We start from the raw sequence: 17,735 nt of genomic DNA on the forward strand, positions 1-17,735 counted from the left end.
AAACACATTTTCAAAATGACCCATACTAGCACTTTTGTTTGAAACGTTTATCATATATTTTAACATCAAGTATCCTAAAATGTTCATATTGTGCATGTATCAGTTTTAACACCCACACACATCTTATACAAGCTAAAAAGTACTAATGCAAGTACAACTTTAAGCAAACATGCTGATTTTAAAATTTGAACTTGAGTGTTTAGATACTATTGAAGTAACATTTATGCTGATATTGTTAAAAAAATGTGATTTAATAAATATAGATTTCATTTTTTTTCTATCTTGCATTCAAGATATTAAAAAAGAATCACTCAGGTACAATGACTTATAATACAAATTTTAAGAAAATGATATTTTTGCTGACTCTATAGTGCCTAAAGTGCCTGAGGGAATTTGTTTTCTCTTCTAAAATGGAACTTTGTTGCTCCTGATTCATTGCTACTAAATTGGCTAGATTCTGTTCGCAACAGAAAATACACTCACTTGCCACCTTATTAGGTACACCATGCTAATACCGGGTTGGACCCCCTTTTGCCTTCAGAACTGCCTTCATTCTTCATGGCATACTTTCTACAAGGTGCTGGAAACATTCCTCAGAGATTTTGGTCCATATGGACATGCTGGCATCACCCAGTTGCTGCAAATTTGTCGGGTGCACACCCATGATGCAAATCTCCCGTTCCACCACATCCCAAAAGAGCCTTTATTGTATATCTGGTTACTGTGGAGGCCAGTGGAGTACAGTGAACTCATTTTTTAATGTTCAAGAAACCAGTTTGAGATGATGTGAGCTTTCTGACATAGTACATTATCCTGCTGGAAGTAGCTATCAGAAGATGAGTACACTGTGGTAAGAATTTCTGAGGATTGAGAGAGCTAAGCTCTCTGGTTAGGTGAGGTAGTTGAGAAGAAAGAGAATGAGAAAGAGGCAAGGTAAGAGAGCAGGATAGGAAGTGGTGGCCAAAGAGGAGAAAGGGGGAAATAGAGAAGAGTGAGTGAGCATATGCTAGAAAAAAATAAGGTCCAGGGTATGACCATCGTTGTGAGTAGTGGAGTTAATATGCTGTGTGAGATGAAAAGAGGATGTAATGGAATGGAATTTTGAAGCCACGGGACTCAAAGAGTCTCCAAGGGTGACAAAGGGGACATCAGTGGAGAGTAAGGTGGGGAAGGCTTTCTTTTATTAGGTCTGTAAGTGAGTGAGTCTGAATGAGTGAGGGGAGGCCACCATAGGAGAGAACAGCTGTTGCGGGAGTGTTACATGAGGTTAGCCAGGTTTCAGTTACAGTGAGAATGTAAATAGAACTAGGGGTGAAGTAGCCATTATAACTGCTAATTGTTACACGCAGAATGTGCATTCCGGAGAGCAAAGGTAAAAGGAGGGCAGGAGAATGGCAGGGTATGTGGATACGATAATTGAGATTTTTGGGTGAGTGGCAAAGAAAAAGCAAGGATAAGATATGCCCAGCTGCTACAGGTAAAAGAAGAGAGAGTGAGAGAAGGTGAGAAAGGGACTTGTGGGATTTGAGAGATTACTGTAGGTGGGGGAGACAAAGTTGATGAAAGTCAATAGTGTCTGAGATGAGAGAATAGGAGAAGAAAGTAACGAGGGAGCAATAAAATATTGTGTGGTGGTACTGGTGGCTGTAAAGAGATCAGTCAGCAGCATCACTGTTTGTGTGTGGAAATTAAAACACCTCACAACCTGAGGTGCTGAGCCTTCTTCTGGTTATTTGCTATTGACATTAAATCCAGTCATATAGTATATACAGTAATCAGACATTTTACTTGGGATATAACAGGGATAAATACATAACTGTTATTGAAGAACAGCCCATGTGAGAGATGGGGTGACCATATGTGATGCTTAGTTAAATCAAGAGTGAAAATCTCTATAGAAAACCCCCGACATAAGGCATAGTTAAGACAGTGAGGTGGAATATTTAACCTCAGCTCATTTTATTGCAATGTATGGTTTAGTGAATAAAACCACATGGCAATATGATTGTAATGATTCTGGTATAGTAAAGATCTTACACTTACAGATTTTATTGTTTGGACCTGCATTCATACTTTCGCAAACCTCAATATTTCTTTCAGACATTTTACCAAAATTGATTAAATTAATTTGTAATGTGTGTACTGCGTAATAGTTTAATACTTAATCTACAACAATAACTTACATAAGTAGCTCAAAACTTCTACCAGCATCCCACATGTTTTTAAATGATCACATATTTTACGCTGTCAGTAATTGTATTGCAGTCCTCATATGAATCATTGCTTCATTTGCCTTTGTTAAAGTACAGTATGTCTTAAGACCACATTCTATTCTAGTTGCATTCTCTAATAACACTCCCTAGAAGTATTATCCTTTTCAATATTTCACTATTTTTGTAATCTGTTCTTACATTTTATGAGACAATAGTTGCACAATTCTGTTTTAATTGATAGGAGTAAAATGAGGTAAGCGTTTAAATATTGGTATATAAAGTTACATATTTACATATAAACACAGCTCTTTCTTTAGTAAGTATTTTATGGATTTGAGTGGACAGGACATGGAAAAGTTGAATATTGTAAAAACTTGATGCCATCCTGCTTGAGACAGTTTCTATTTTTTTGGTGTTCTACCAAGTGAACATACAGTATTCTTCTATATAGTTCAGAAAACGGAAATACAAAAACAAATGATAAGTGCTATGTTTTATCTCCAACAATATCGTACTAGATAATGTAATTACTCCCTGTGCATTGCTGAATTCAGGTAGCAATGATAGTACATGCTTGTCTAAGAGAAAAGGTAAATAATATTCACACGGGGTTGATTTAGTATGAGTTAAATATTATTTCAAAATAGTTAGTGTATACACTAGTGACAATATGAGTGTAAATACTTCCAATATTTGCATTTGTGCTTTGAGACACATTTTATTACGTTATTTAATTTTGTTTTTTCTTGCCTCCTTTTTCTGAAACATCAATCAGTGAGAGAACAAAGTGAATGAGAACATTTCTTGATTTGCAAATGTTAACCTCAGTACGTCCTACTGTCAGGACTCGGGTGATCAGGTCGGGTAGGAGCCCATGCGCAGGGGATACTTGGGGTTCAGTATGTAACCCACGGTGCATGATTATGCAAACAAAGACACCACAAGCAGAAATCCAGGTAATGCAGTGTGTTTTATGTATATAACAGGACCAGAAAATAATGGTAATACAGTCAAAGCAAGAAACCGGACGTATGGCAAAATAAATACCGGTAATAAGTCTTTTGGCAGGGAGCCCACTTGGAAGGGCACGAAAGGCACACAGCCCGCTTGGAAGGACACAATAGCAGGGAGTCCACTTGGAAGGACACAATAGCAGGGAGTCCACTTGGAAGGACACAATAGCAGGGAGTCCACTTGGAAGGACACTAAAGCAGGGAGTCCACTTGAGAGGACACTAAAGCAGGGAGTCCACTTGGAAGGACACTAAAGCAGGGAACCAGGAACAGTACAGATGCAGAGCCACGGCAGGAAGGTCCATAGACTTCAATACAAAGGCCCTGAGTGAAGGGCAGGGCAGGTTCATAAAGGCAGGGCAATCCAGGTAACAAGGCCCAGCTGGATGTATTCACTAGGGCTCAACCCAGGTAACAAGGCACACCTGAGTTCTGAGTGCTCCAGAGGGCGGAGGGTGGCCACTAGTGGTAGCAGATGTAAATGGCACAGGTATGAAAAAGCCATGGTTCAGGCAGCAAAAAGTGGTTCCTGACAGTACCCCCTCCCCAAGGAGCGGCCTCCGGGTGCTCCTGGGACTGTAGAGAGGCAGTATCAAAACCTGTGGTAAGAACACTTAGTCCTAGCACGTAGAGCTTTTTCAAATACGTGCAGGTCCTCCTTTCTTACTACAGTTCCGTTAGAGGCAATGACACAGTCTGAGGAAAGGTCATCTGCAGTGCAGTTGTAAGACACAGTGGTATTGGCTGCTGGATACATAGACATGATGGCACGGTTCCGTACTCCCTCTTTCTTGGCTGTCCATGCACCAGGGGTCACGAAGCTGCCCTGTACCCAAGGCACCTCTGGGGGCCGGGGGGTAGTAACCGAACTGCACTGGTTCAAGGCTGGAGTGGCAGGCTTAGCAGACTTCTGTTCACGCAGCTGTTGCTCGTAACGGTTAAGTTCTTTACGATGCACAATTGTCCCGTCAGATGCTAGGATGTAACCAGGAGCCCCTAAGGAGTGTTTTGCTGTTTGGGGTCTACGATTCTTATTCCTGGGAGCGATGGGAGTGGTGGTCCCAACTGCACAAACAGCCGTGGGGTGATCAATTGCAGGTGTGTCCGTTGTATCAGCAACAGAAACATCTGAAGACACACTGTCCATATCAGACCAGTCGGTTTCATCAGAGATGGTCTGGAGGTCATCCGACATGGCTACAGATGGTGCAGAAGTTCCAGGTACTGTGGATTGGTTAACCCCAGGATCACCAGGTTGGGGAAGAGATAGGGTGTGCTCCAGCTTTGATGCGTTGCTGTTGCCACATGCAGGTTCCTGGGCCTGGGGTTTGTTGGTGTGGGTTGCAGAGGGTTTAGCTGGTTTCAGAGGACATTGAGTGATCCAGTGTCCCTTTTTGCCACAGTAAAAGCAAGATTCCTCATCACGCCTTTGTTGCAATTCGGTTGCGGTAAGGGGTTCACGTTTCCTAGAAGATTCCTTTTTAATTCTGGTAACAGGCTTCTTGGATTTCTCAGGTGCTGTAGCAGGTGTAGGTGAATGGTCTTCATGAGAGTGATTGGAGTTGGAGTCCCAGATATGCATTAATGATTTGCACAGTTCAAGCAAGCATTCTCCTATCACTTTGATTACTGAAAGTAACCCCGCTGACTCCTTGTAATGGCCTTTGTATTCTGTCAGGACTCGGGTGATCAGGTCGGGTAGGAGCCCATGCGCAGGGGATACTTGGGGTTCAGTATGTAACCCACGGTGCATGATTATGCAAACAAAGACACCACAAGCAGAAATCCAGGTAATGCAGTGTGTTTTATGTATATAACAGGACCAGAAAATAATGGTAATACAGTCAAAGCAAGAAACCGGACGTATGGCAAAATAAATACCGGTAATAAGTCTTTTGGCAGGGAGCCCACTTGGAAGGGCACGAAAGGCACACAGCCCGCTTGGAAGGACACAATAGCAGGGAGTCCACTTGGAAGGACACAATAGCAGGGAGTCCACTTGGAAGGACACAATAGCAGGGAGTCCACTTGGAAGGACACTAAAGCAGGGAGTCCACTTGGAAGGACACTAAAGCAGGGAACCAGGAACAGTACAGATGCAGAGCCACGGCAGGAAGGTCCATAGACTTCAATACAAAGGCCCTGAGTGAAGGGCAGGGCAGGTTCATAAAGGCAGGGCAATCCAGGTAACAAGGCCCAGCTGGATGTATTCACTAGGGCTCAACCCAGGTAACAAGGCACACCTGAGTTCTGAGTGCTCCAGAGGGCGGAGGGTGGCCACTAGTGGTAGCAGATGTAAATGGCACAGGTATGAAAAAGCCATGGTTCAGGCAGCAAAAAGTGGTTCCTGACACCTACATAAGGAAAAGCAAAGTGCATTGCCATGAACAAGACTTGTGCAAATGGACTGAAAATGAATCTGACTCATTTTTTGTTTAGTTTTTGGTCTATGTCCTGCCCTTTCGGTTCTAACAAAATTCTACACCTTTCTTTCTACATGAATGTCTGCGTTATTCTAGCCTCTCAAAGAGCTTCCACAAAAGGGCAGAGCCAAGGGAACAGCCTCTCCCTGTTCCTCCAAGTAGATTCCAGGGAAAAACAGATGAAGAAAGATGACAGAAAAACAGAAAGAGGCAAGAGAAAACGCTGAGCTGCAGAAAAGGAGACAGGGACACAGAAGTGGTCTCTGGAAAAGGTGGGGAAACATTGAGAGAGAAATTATGAAATAGGGTGTGAGAGAGTATGAGTGAGAGTGTGAGTAAGAGTGAGCGAGAGTGAAAAAGTAACAAAATGCAAACAACAATTTGCGTTTTGTCGAAAACTAAAATTCATATGAATCCAAATGCACTAGTCTTCTAGGGACCATGGCTTTGATGTATGATTTAGCTCAGTTTGGCATCAGCACAAAGCAAACTTACTGAACTGCATGCATGAAACAGCATTTTCCTACCAGAATAGAACTAAATAGAACATAAGCATTTAAAAAAGTTATCAGAAAGTGGTATCCAAATACAATTTGTCTTAACGTTTCTTTATTTATTTCAATAACACACTGCCACCTAGTGGATTTCCCTTCTACAAGAAAAAAAACCCTTATTTCCAAAAGTTATGAGTTACTCTCTATTCAACAGTCTAAATTACCATCGACCAACAATTTTATCCAATTTTCCCAGAGAATATAACTTTTACTATTCCAAAATGTTTGCGCCAAAATTCCCTTTTCCATGTGACATTGATGTATTAACTGGGATTTTATCTTGGCCCAAGGGCTTAAATCTGAGGATTTCCAGTTTCTGGCACTCACTATTTTTATTGCCGTCAATAAATGTAAAAGAAATTGTGTATCTTTTTTTTTCAATATTGGGTAAATTTAAGTGAAGTAGAGCTCTTTCAGGGGTTAGTTCCCAGTGTTGTCCAAATTTGTCTACTAATCTTTGTGAAACCCTTTGGTAGTAGTTGTCTTACTTAATTACTTATCTTTACAATTAAGCTTTGGTTATGTATGTAATTGATGATATGAATGATGAAAGATTTAAGTAACTCTGCTCATGTTTTGGTGTGCGGCTACATATTCATGTATATAAATGCAAGTCACAGCCATTTCAGTTCAGTGCAGCAACTTGATCAGAAAATTTTACACAGTGCTTTTGTATATGCAATAAGTCCCACAGAGAAGTCATTTGTCATTAAGTAGTACTTCACTATATATATATATATATATATATACATACATTATTTTTAATTTTTTTATATTATTGGAATTTTCCCAGTTATTAAGATCTATGAGCTAATGGAACTTGAGTTAATTGATGGAAAATCTGACTAGTTCTGTGATCCAGCATTTTTCCCCATGCTCATTAAAATTTAAATCAGAGGTTTTTGGATCACTGCTCATATTAATATTGATCACAGACATTAGCCTATTCATTTAGCCTACGCATTTTGATTTTTTTTATTTTTTACATTTTAGACTTATCAAAATAATATAATTTTCAAGAGAAAAGTTAAGGTAAATGATGAGTTTTTTTTAATATGTACCTCCATGGAAAAAATGTGTTGTCTGAGTGCAGGAAAAGGTAACTTTATATTGCGGTATTTCACGTTTAAACTAATTCATTGATGTAATTTTCATTTTGTTACTGATGGAACAAAATTTTTTGAAGTGTTATCAATGAGCATCCAACCGTAAACCAGGCCCTATCTTATTTTAGTAGTAGTATGCAAATCTGTAAGCAATAAAAAGTAGCTGTCCAAAAAAAAGTCCTCATTTGACATCCTCTCTGGTAAGCGGATTTGTTTGGCATTAAGAAAAATATATCAAATTTGTTGTTAATCACTGCTTTGAAGTGCTTACTTGGTTGCCAAATTTCTACACTAGATAATAGGAAATAATGCCGTTGCAGCTGTGAACTCTTGGTCAATAAACAGACATTTTTTTTCCTAGTGTACTTCAAAGGAAAACATTTATTTTGCAATTATTTTTTTCCTAGAATTGCAGAAGGGACAGATGTACTGTAACAACATAATCATTTTACTGCCTGCTTAACAAGCCTCAGAGCAAATAAAATATTGGAAATCCTGCTTCCCCATTTATTGCAATTACAGAGGTGCTCTGTGAGCACCAAGCTTATGACAGTATCTAGCTTTCTAAAAATCCTGTAGGCATGGTAGAATAATGTTACTTGGAAGGAAAACTTACATAAATTTGGAGATAACACTATTGTTTTCTAAAAAAAAATAAAAAAAATTGTAAACCAGGGTTTGTGAATTTTTTTTATGAGATTAGATCTGGTAAAATTACATAGGTGCCAGTCTTTGCATCATCCAGCACAGTACTCTGCACTGGAGAGTCCTCATCTTCCGTGTGCAGACCTCTGGCTCCAATGCCCCTTGCAAACCTTAGCTCAATTGCTGCCTTAGTGCAACCCTAGTCACAGCTGAGAAGCCCAAGGAACAGCTGCTTTGGGATCTCTATTTAAATGTGGCGGACGTTTACGCCCCCGGGAGGGGCCAGACATGGCCCCTGACGCCGATCTTGGTGTTGCTAAATGCCTTGACATCAAGGCATTACAGCTGTTATGGAATCCAGTTTTATAACTATATATATCAGCAAGAAACGCTTATGGTGTTAGTGAATATAAGCTGGCTTTGACTAGTATAAAGAGTTAACCCTCACATAAATATGTGAGAGACGCAAGTAGCAGTATTTTAAACGTTCATGTTTGTCTTACTAACCACAAAGGTAGCAGTTTGTTCTAGCTACAGGAAATGTACCGTTTGTCGCGCTAACCACAAGATAGCATCTGTTCTAACGGTTTTCTGCCTATATCCGCATAGTTTTAAGGAATAACCAATTAATGTGATTTATATGTTAAGACGTCCCTCTTTTTGGATACTATATAACCTATACCCTAAACGTAATAAAACAGAGTGATTTCGGACCAGACCCAGACTGTGTCGTGTGTCTTATTTCTCTCTCCGTGCACGTACATCTATAATCATATAATTTGGAGCAGTTCAACAACTCAAGAAAGCTTTTATTGAAAGAGATCCAAAACACAGCAACCTCATTTGAAGCCATGACGGTCCTGGTACGTCAATTGTCACAAACTGGATGTTACCCAGACCGTCGATTGTCATCAAGAGGTTAGAAACTGTGATGTTTATTATGAAATGTGGTAAATGAACTTAAAGCATTTTGTAATTATTTTGAAACTTGTAAATTATTTGAGAAAAGTACATACAATGCTAACAAAACTGTGAGATATCTATTAACTGTTTTTGGCATTATCAAAAACTGGAACGAAGAGCAGGATAATTGGCAAAGTGGAATCTAAACCATACCTTGAAACAAACAAAAAAAAATCCAAATATTTACCTTTCCAAGACAATGAAATTCTATGTGTGTGGACTGGTTAGAGTAATTGTCAACATGTTCATTCGGATTCATACTAATTTTAATAAAACTTGCCAATTTTGTTTTTGTACGAATGTCTACAAACTAAACAACACATAGAGCTCAGAATTGTCATAATGGGGGTGAGGGTGGTAACTAGGCTCTGCACATTCCCAGCTTCATTTTATTTTTTTTCCATCAATGCAAAACTCTGATTAACTGAATGCTGTTTTTTTTTTTTACATACAAAAAGTTAAGTAGTCTAAAGCATCATGTCAGGACTCGGGTGATCAGGTTGGGTAGGAGCCCATGTGCAGGGGATACTTGGGGTGCGATGCATTATTATACAAACAAAGACACTACAAGCAGAAATCTAGGTAATGCAATGTATTGTGTGTATATGACAGGACAAGCAAATAAGGGTAATACAGTCTGTAAGCAAGAAACCGGACGTATGGCAGGATAAATAAATACCGGTAATAAGTCTTTTGGCAGGGAGCCCGCTTGGAAGGGCACGAAAGGCAGAGAGCCCGTTTGGAAGGGCAAGAAAGGCAGAGAGCCCGCTTGGAAGGGCACGAAAGGCAGAGAGCCCGCTTGGAAGGGCACGAAAGGCAGAGAGCCCGCTTGGAAGGGCACGAAAGGCAGAGAGCCCGCTTGGAAGGGCACGAAAGGCAGAGAGCCCGCTAGGAAGGGCACGTAAGGCAGAGAGCCCGCTAGGAAGGGCACGTAAGGCAGAGAGCCCGCTAGGAAGGGCACGTAAGGCAGAGAGCCCGCTAGGAAGGGCACGTAAGGCAGAGAGCCCGCTAGGAAGGGCACGTAAGGCAGAGAGCCCGCTTGGAAGGGCACGAAAGGCAGAGAGCCCACTTGGAAGGGCACGAAAGGCAGAGAGCCCACTTGGAAGGGCACGAAAGGCAAAGAGCCCGCTTGGAAGGGCACGAAAGGCAGAGAGCCCGCTTGGAAGGGCACGAAAGGCACACAGCCCGCTTGGAAGGGCACGAAAGCAGGGAATCCACTTGATCAGGACACCAAGCAGGGAATCCACTTGATCAGGACACCAAGCAGGGAATCCACCTGATCAGGACACCAAGCAGGTAACCAGGAATGGTACAGATGCAGAGCCACAGCAGAAAGGTCCACAGACTTCAATACAAAGGCCTTGACTGAACGGCAGGGCAGGTTCGTAAAGGCAGGGTAATCCAGGTAACAAGCCCCAGCTGGATGTATTAACTAGGGCTCAACCCAAGTAACAAGGCACACCTGATCTTAGTAATTGAGTTCTGAGTGCCCCAGAGGGCGGAGGGTGGCCACTAGTGGTAACAGATTTATATACCACAGGTATGAAAAAGCCATGGTTCAGGCAGCGAAAAAGTGGTTCCTGACACATCAAGAGAAAAACTTTTTTTTGGTTTTATAATAACCTAGTCCTACCACAAATTTTAGAATTTTCGAAGGAATTAAATCGTAAAATTACTCTGGCAGAGAAGATACTTACAGTGCCTTCAATAGAAGCTGCCCTAAATTATACCGTATTTGCTCGATTATAAAATGACCCTGATTATAAGACGACCCCCAAAATCTGAATATTAATCTATGAAAAAAAGAAAAATATAAGACGACCCTATAGGAAAAAAGTTTTACCACTAAATGTTCATTCATGTAAACTATGTGAACATTTTTTTTTAAATAAAAGCTATGATTGAGAAAAATATTTTGTTTTTATTTCCTTTTTTTTCAACCTGCCCCCCCCCCAGTTATGCACATCTGCCCCCTTGCCACTCTGCCCCATAAATGCCTTAAACCCCCTATATGCCACTGTGCCCCATGATATGCCTTTTAACCCTCTAAATGCCACTGTGCCCCATGATATGCCTTTTGACCCCCTATGTGCCACTGTGCCCCATGATATGCCTTTTGACCCCCTATGTGCCACTCTGCCTCCAGAATTGCCTTATACCCCTATATGCCACCCTGGCATTTAGGGGGTTAAAAGGCATATTATGGGGAAGAATGGCATATAGGGAGGTATAAGGCAGAGTGGCGTATAGAGGGTTAAAAGGCATTTCTGGAGGCATAGTGCCATTAAGGGGGTTAAAAGGCATTTCACAGAGCACTCTGCCTCCAGAAATGCCTTATGCCCCCCATTTAACACTCCCTCCCCCTCCCTCCTCCAAAGTTACCGGAGCTTCTGAGTCCCAGGTGCGTAGTCCGGGCAGCGTGTAGAGCTCTACACGATTCGCGTACACAACTTCTGCTGCAGCTGCTCTACACGCTGCCCGGACTAAGCACCGGGGACTCAGAAGTACCGGAAAGTTGGGGGGGGGGGAGACAGGAGGATAATTACATTTCTATATTAATTTTGCTCTGTAGCTGTCAAGCTACACTGATGATGGGATGGGAAGAGAGTGAGAACGTGTGTTTGTATGAATGTATGTATGTACTGTATATATAGTTGTGTGCACTGCATCCCCAAGTACTTGATGCCCTTACCTGAAACTCACAACATTTAAATCACAAACACCTGCAGGCAACCTGTTAGTAAATATTCTGTATATAGTTCTTGTGTGAGTGATACTATTTGAGGGCTTATAACTTATAATAACTCATAATAATCTAGTCCTATCACAAATTTTAGAATTTTTTAAGGAATTAAATCATAAGATTGCTCTGACAGAGAAGATACTTACAGGAGGGAGGGGGAGTGGAGAGGGGAGCACGTGTAGTTTACACAGTGCCTTCAGTAGAAGCTGCCCTAAATTATAATATAATCCTTGCTTGTAAATTAATGCACAGTTTTCCTTGCAGGCACTGAAATTGATAATTGACATTTCTATATTAATTTTGTATGCACCCTCAAATAAGTCTTATCAGTTGAGTTAACCTTTGCCTTGAATGACCACTTGACTCATTAGTGAATAAATAGCAAAAGTCTTAATTTGACACAAATCTCATTTATGTGTAAATCCGTAAACTAAAAGCTATAGATTCAATGTTTTTTTTATAACAGGGTTAATAATTAGAAACTTTTTATAGTTGCATGTTAAGCATTGTCTTACAAGTGGTTTATATGTATTCCCTTTCACTAACCCTAACCACAGTTTTTTTGAAGATAGATTTAAGTCACAAAATCAGTTAACACTTTAAAGTTTACACTTTAAACTCTATGGTGTGTGACATTTGGAAGCTGTTGCTGTAAACCCACGACATGTGGTCAAAGGAGCGCTCAATGCAATTGAGCAGCAAAAAAAAATACATCAGTGAGATTGCAGGAACATTAGGAGTGGCCAAATCAACAGTTTGGAACATTCTGAGAAAATGACCTCTGAAACACAAAAACGGCCTGAACGTCCATGGAAGACAATAGTGCTGGATGATCGTAGGATCATTTCCATGGAAAAGCACAACATCCAGCCAAGTGAAAAACACTCTCCAGGAGGTAGGCATTTCATTATCCAAGTCTACCATAAAGAAAATCAAATACAGAGGGCTCACCACACGGTCCAAACCTGTAAGGTATACATTGTCCAAAGCTGTCTATAAGGTTTCAATTATATCACTAATAGGCGCTCTTGAGGAAATTATTTATAAGTGTATAAAATCCAAACTATTGTAAAAAGGTTCTTGGGAAATCAGTAAAGTGGACACAATTAGGCAAATGATTTTTATTTAAAAATTGGCTTGTTTCTTCAATCTTCTCTGCAGCATCCCAGTTTATGGAAGTACTTGGGTTAAACAGCACAAAACAAACATTGGGCGCATCACCATGTATTATTTATTATTATTTATTGTTTTATATAGCGCCATCTACCGTATTTGCTCGATTATAAGATGACCCTGATTATAAGATGACCCCCCAAAATCTGAATATGAATTTATGAAAAAAAAGATAAAGCCAGAATATAAGACGACCCTATAGGAAAAAAGTTTTACCAGTAAATGTTAATTCATGTAAACTATGTGAACAATTGTTTGTTAATAAAAGCTATGATTGAGAAAAATATTTTGTTTTTATTTCCTTTTTTCAACCTGCCCCCCCCCCCCAGTTATGCACATCTGCCCCCAGGCTTGCCACTCTGCCTCAGAAATGCCTTATACCCTCTAAATGCCACTGTGCCCCATGATACGCCTTTTGACCCCCCTATGTGCCACTCTGCCTCCAGAATTGCCTTATACCCCTATATGCCACTCTGGCATTTAGGGGGTTAAAAGGCATATTATGGGGAAGAGTGGCATATATGGGGGTATAAGGCATTTCAGGATGCAGAGTGGTGCATAGAGGGTTAAAAGGCATTTCTGGAGGCAGAGTGGCATTAAAGGGGTTAAAAGGCATTTCACAGAGCACTCTGCCTCCAGAAATGCCTTATGCCCCCCATTTAACACTCCCTCCCCCTCCCTCCTCCAAACTTACCGTTGCTTCTGAGTCCGGGCAGCGTGTAGAGCGTGTAGAGCGGAACTTGTCTACGTGAATCGCGTAGAGCTCTACACGCTGCCCGGACTAAGCACCGGGGACTCAGAAGCACCGGTAAGTTGGGGGGGATAACACAGGAGGATCCAGGTCCCCTGCATCTGAGTCCCCAGTGCTTAGTCCCGGCAGCGTGTAGAGCTCTACGTGATTCGCGTAGACAACTTCCACTTGAGCGGAAGTTGTCTACGCGAATCGCGTACAGCGCTACACGCTGCCCGGACTAAGTACCGGGGGCTCAGAAGCACCGGTAAGTTGGGGGGGGGTGTATAACACATGATCGCAGCGGGGGATCTGGATCTTAGTCTCATAGTCAGACCTATTTGAGGTCTGATTATAAGATCACCCCGATTATAAGACGAGGGGTATTTTCTGGAAAAACCTCATCTTATAATCGGGCAAATACGGTAATTCCGTAGTGCTGTACAGTGGGTAGATATAACATAACAAGTAGTATGTAACATAACAAATTGACTTACAGAGACAACAGGTGAGGAGGGCCCTGCTCAAACAAGCTTACAGTCTAGAGGATGTCACATTAAAATAGAATGTGGTATTTAAAAAAACAGTAGTTAATAGCCCCATGTCTTCTACCACCACGTGGACAGCAGTGATCAACATAAATACGTTGGGTGTTGTTGCAGTGGAGGAGTAACATAAGATAAGAAAGGCATTTCCAGTTAACAGGTTCCTACAATTATTTCCTACCACACTAATGATTATGATGGCCCTACTGCCATTTCACTAATATGGAACTGGGTCGTTAACATAATGTGATCTTGTTAAAAAAAATGCTGTAGTTGCTGTAGGTGGGGCATGGATAGATGGCGGTCACACTTAGGTATCTTTACAGGTGGCTATAGTTAGTTACCATATGCACATTTTCTTCCATTGATGTAAATGAACATAAAGGTAACTTTCTCATTCATTGCTAAACCTCTATGAGCTTTTATATAGCAAAACATGGGTTAACAACTGCCCTTGTATAGAACATTTGCTGGGGGTGTTTAGATTAGATTAGGGCAATGTTTGAGTTAAATAGTTAATTTCAATGTGGAAAAACATATTGCACAAATAACACTTGAAATGTTCTATGCATTAGACCTGTCCATTTGGATTTGAACAAACTTTATTTTTACAAAATTTGCATGTGTATGAATCTTCAATAAGGAGGAAGGTCCCCAAAAAACAATGAAAAAAATGACAAATTTTGCTAAGACTTGTTAATTCATTTGCCATTTTTGTTCTGCCAGTACAAGCCATTTTTGGCGCTATTAAAACTTGTTAACTGTAAACTGTTACTGAAAGCACTGGGTTATGTCCATGGGGATGCAGACGAAGACAGCACATTGGAGGTAGAAGAGAGAAGGTAGGGAAACATTTGGAGAGCGTGTAAGAGAGAGTGAACGAGAATGAGAGTGTCAGTGAATCAGGGCACCGGGCAAATAACTTAGTTCCAAAATTTTCAGTGGAACTGAATGGACAGAAAATGTAATTTGTAGCTCGAAAACCAATGGACCGAAAAACAACCAAAACATTTGTCTGAAATGTTTTTGGCCCATTTGCACGTTTAATGTACATAGCATTGGGGAAAAGAGACACATCTCTCTTGCAGGTAGGTGGTTTGGGCAGGGCCATAGGCAGGTGGCTTGGGGCAAAGATGGCACAGGAAGTGTTTTTGGGGCACCGCCAAGAGATTTGGGAACAAAGATGACACAGGCAAGCTCTTTGGGGACACTGATAAGCTGTTTAGTGGCAAAAGATGACATATGCAATCTATTAGGGGCAATGAAAAGCTGTTTGGTTGCAAAGATGCCACAGAAAAGCTATTAAGGGACAAGGATGGCACAGGCAAGCTATTTAAGAGCACTGACAAGCTATTTGGGTGTCAGGGTCCACTTTTCGCTGCCTGAACCATGGCTTAATTATACATCGGGCATAGCCATCTGCAACCACTAGTGGCCACCCTCCTCCCTCTGGAGTGCTCAGAACCAGATTACCAGGTACAGCTGAGTCTCATTACCTGAGTGAAGCCCTGCCTTTAAAAGACCTGCCCTGCCCTTCAGTCAGGGCCTTGGCATTGACATTTGAGGACTGCTTTGCCCTGAGCCTGTACCTGAGCCTGTACCTGAGCCTGTACCTGAGCCTGTACCTGAGCCTGTACCTGAGCCTGTACCTGAGCCTGTACCTGAGCCTGTACCTCTACCTGTACCTCTACCTGTACCTCTACCTGTACCTCTACCTGTACCTGTACCTGCACCAATACCGGTACCTGCGCCTGTGCCTGAACCTGTACCTTGCTCCGTTCCCGTCCGCCGTTCCAATGGGCCTCCGTTCCCATCCACGCTTCCAGTGAGCATCCGTTCCCGTCCGCCCTTCCGTCCGCCCTGCCTCAGCTCTCCTGTCTCTGCCTCAGCTCCCCTGTCTCTGCCTCAGCTCCTCTGTCTCTGCCTCAGCTCCTCTGTCTCTGCCTCAGCTCCTCTGTCTCTGCCTCAGCTTCCCTGTCTCTGCCTCAGCTTCCCTGTCTCTGCCTCAGCTTCCCTGTCTCTGCCTCAGCTTCCCTGTCTCTGCCTCAGCTTCCCTGTCTCTGCCTCAGCTTCCCTGTCTCTGCCTCAGCTCCCCTGTCTCTGCCTCAGCTCCCCTGTCTCTGCCTCAGGTCCCTTCTATTCTGTTTTCCGGTCCTGCTAATCTGTCTGTACCTACCTACCCATCAATATGCATAAAGGGGTACAGACAGACTCCCCAGTATCCCCTGCACATGGGCTCCTACTCGACCTGCTCGCCCGGGTCCTGACATTGGGGTCAAAGCTGGCACTATGGGACATGTTTCCTGATGAAGTTTGGGGCCCCAGGGTAATTTTCACACTGGGCCCCTATGGTTTCTAGTTACATCCCTAGAAATCGCTGTAACGGGTTCACCAAGAGAGCTGTTGTAACTCCCAGAGATCACCCACATGTATCCTCCTGTTGTCCCCGGAATCACTTCCAGCACCAGTCAGCATGCGCACCTTGGAACCCTGCTATGTGTACCCAATAAGTAGACACAACTACCTTGAACTGAGTACAGCAGGAATGAACCGTTTATTGTAGTAAAACATAGACTGATATAGCCACAGAACTTCATTAACATAAATTAACAGATACATGTATTCCACCCAACCTTTAATCCCCAGTCAGCAATCCTATTGATGGGATTAATTAAACAATGGAGTTCCTGCCTGTTTGGCAGCCAGGCTGGAGCCATCTCTGAGTACCTTGGGCCCCTGTATGACAGGTCATTCTGTCACATATCTCCCCTTTTAAAAATAAGACTGAACTGGGGCCAGACCCAAACCGGGTCTGCATCCAGTTCAGTCCGACAGCACAGCTCCGTCGCTCCTGGAGTTGTGGATGCAGGGGGCTGGCAAAAGGCAGGGAGACAGGGTCCATAATCTGCAGGTAGCAGGCTTGCTTTCAGTCCTCTCCAGGGGCCCCAGTGATGGACAGTTCCGTCACACACTCCATCACATATCTCCTTTTTCTGGGGGAGACTGACGTCTGATAAGACCCCACACTGTTTGACTCTGAAGTCAGTCTGTATATCTGGACCATCACTGCCAGCCACAAATTGGTACTCCTCAAAACAATTTAACAAAAGAGCAGTACTCACCCGCCTGCCCTCTGCCTCTCCCGAAAAATATAACTGCCGCTGGAGAGAATTGCCAACTGCACCTTCTCTCTGGAGTCTTCTCAGCCGCTGGGGAGATGACAGGGTGGCGGGGGCCCCTTCAATCAAGGGTTGGGGATCCGAGCCAGCTGCCCAGCAATTCTGGGGACCACAGGTGGCAACCACAGTCTCATCCACCTGTATGGGATACGTGTCCCCAAGTGCTGGTTTTGTACCATCCTCTAGTGGAGGGACGTCTGATGTGGGAGGGCAGAGGCCAGCTGCACTCTGACCTGGAGAAATCTCTTTTATAGGGTTTGCGGGCACCTCCAGTGCTGGTAGAGAGGGGCCGTCCTGCCTCTCTGCTGTTGCCAGTATTTCGGCTGGGGTGGTCTGAGCGAGCACTGCGGGAGCGTCATGGTCAGACTCAGGAACAAGGGGGAGGGGTGGGCAGAGAACAGCAGCACTCTGCCCTGTTGCCAGCGCTTCTGCTGGGGAGCGGGGATCT

This window comes from Spea bombifrons, chromosome 2, assembly GCF_027358695.1.
Source record: "Spea bombifrons isolate aSpeBom1 chromosome 2, aSpeBom1.2.pri, whole genome shotgun sequence".
Classification (NCBI taxonomy): Eukaryota; Metazoa; Chordata; class Amphibia; order Anura; family Pelobatidae; genus Spea; species Spea bombifrons.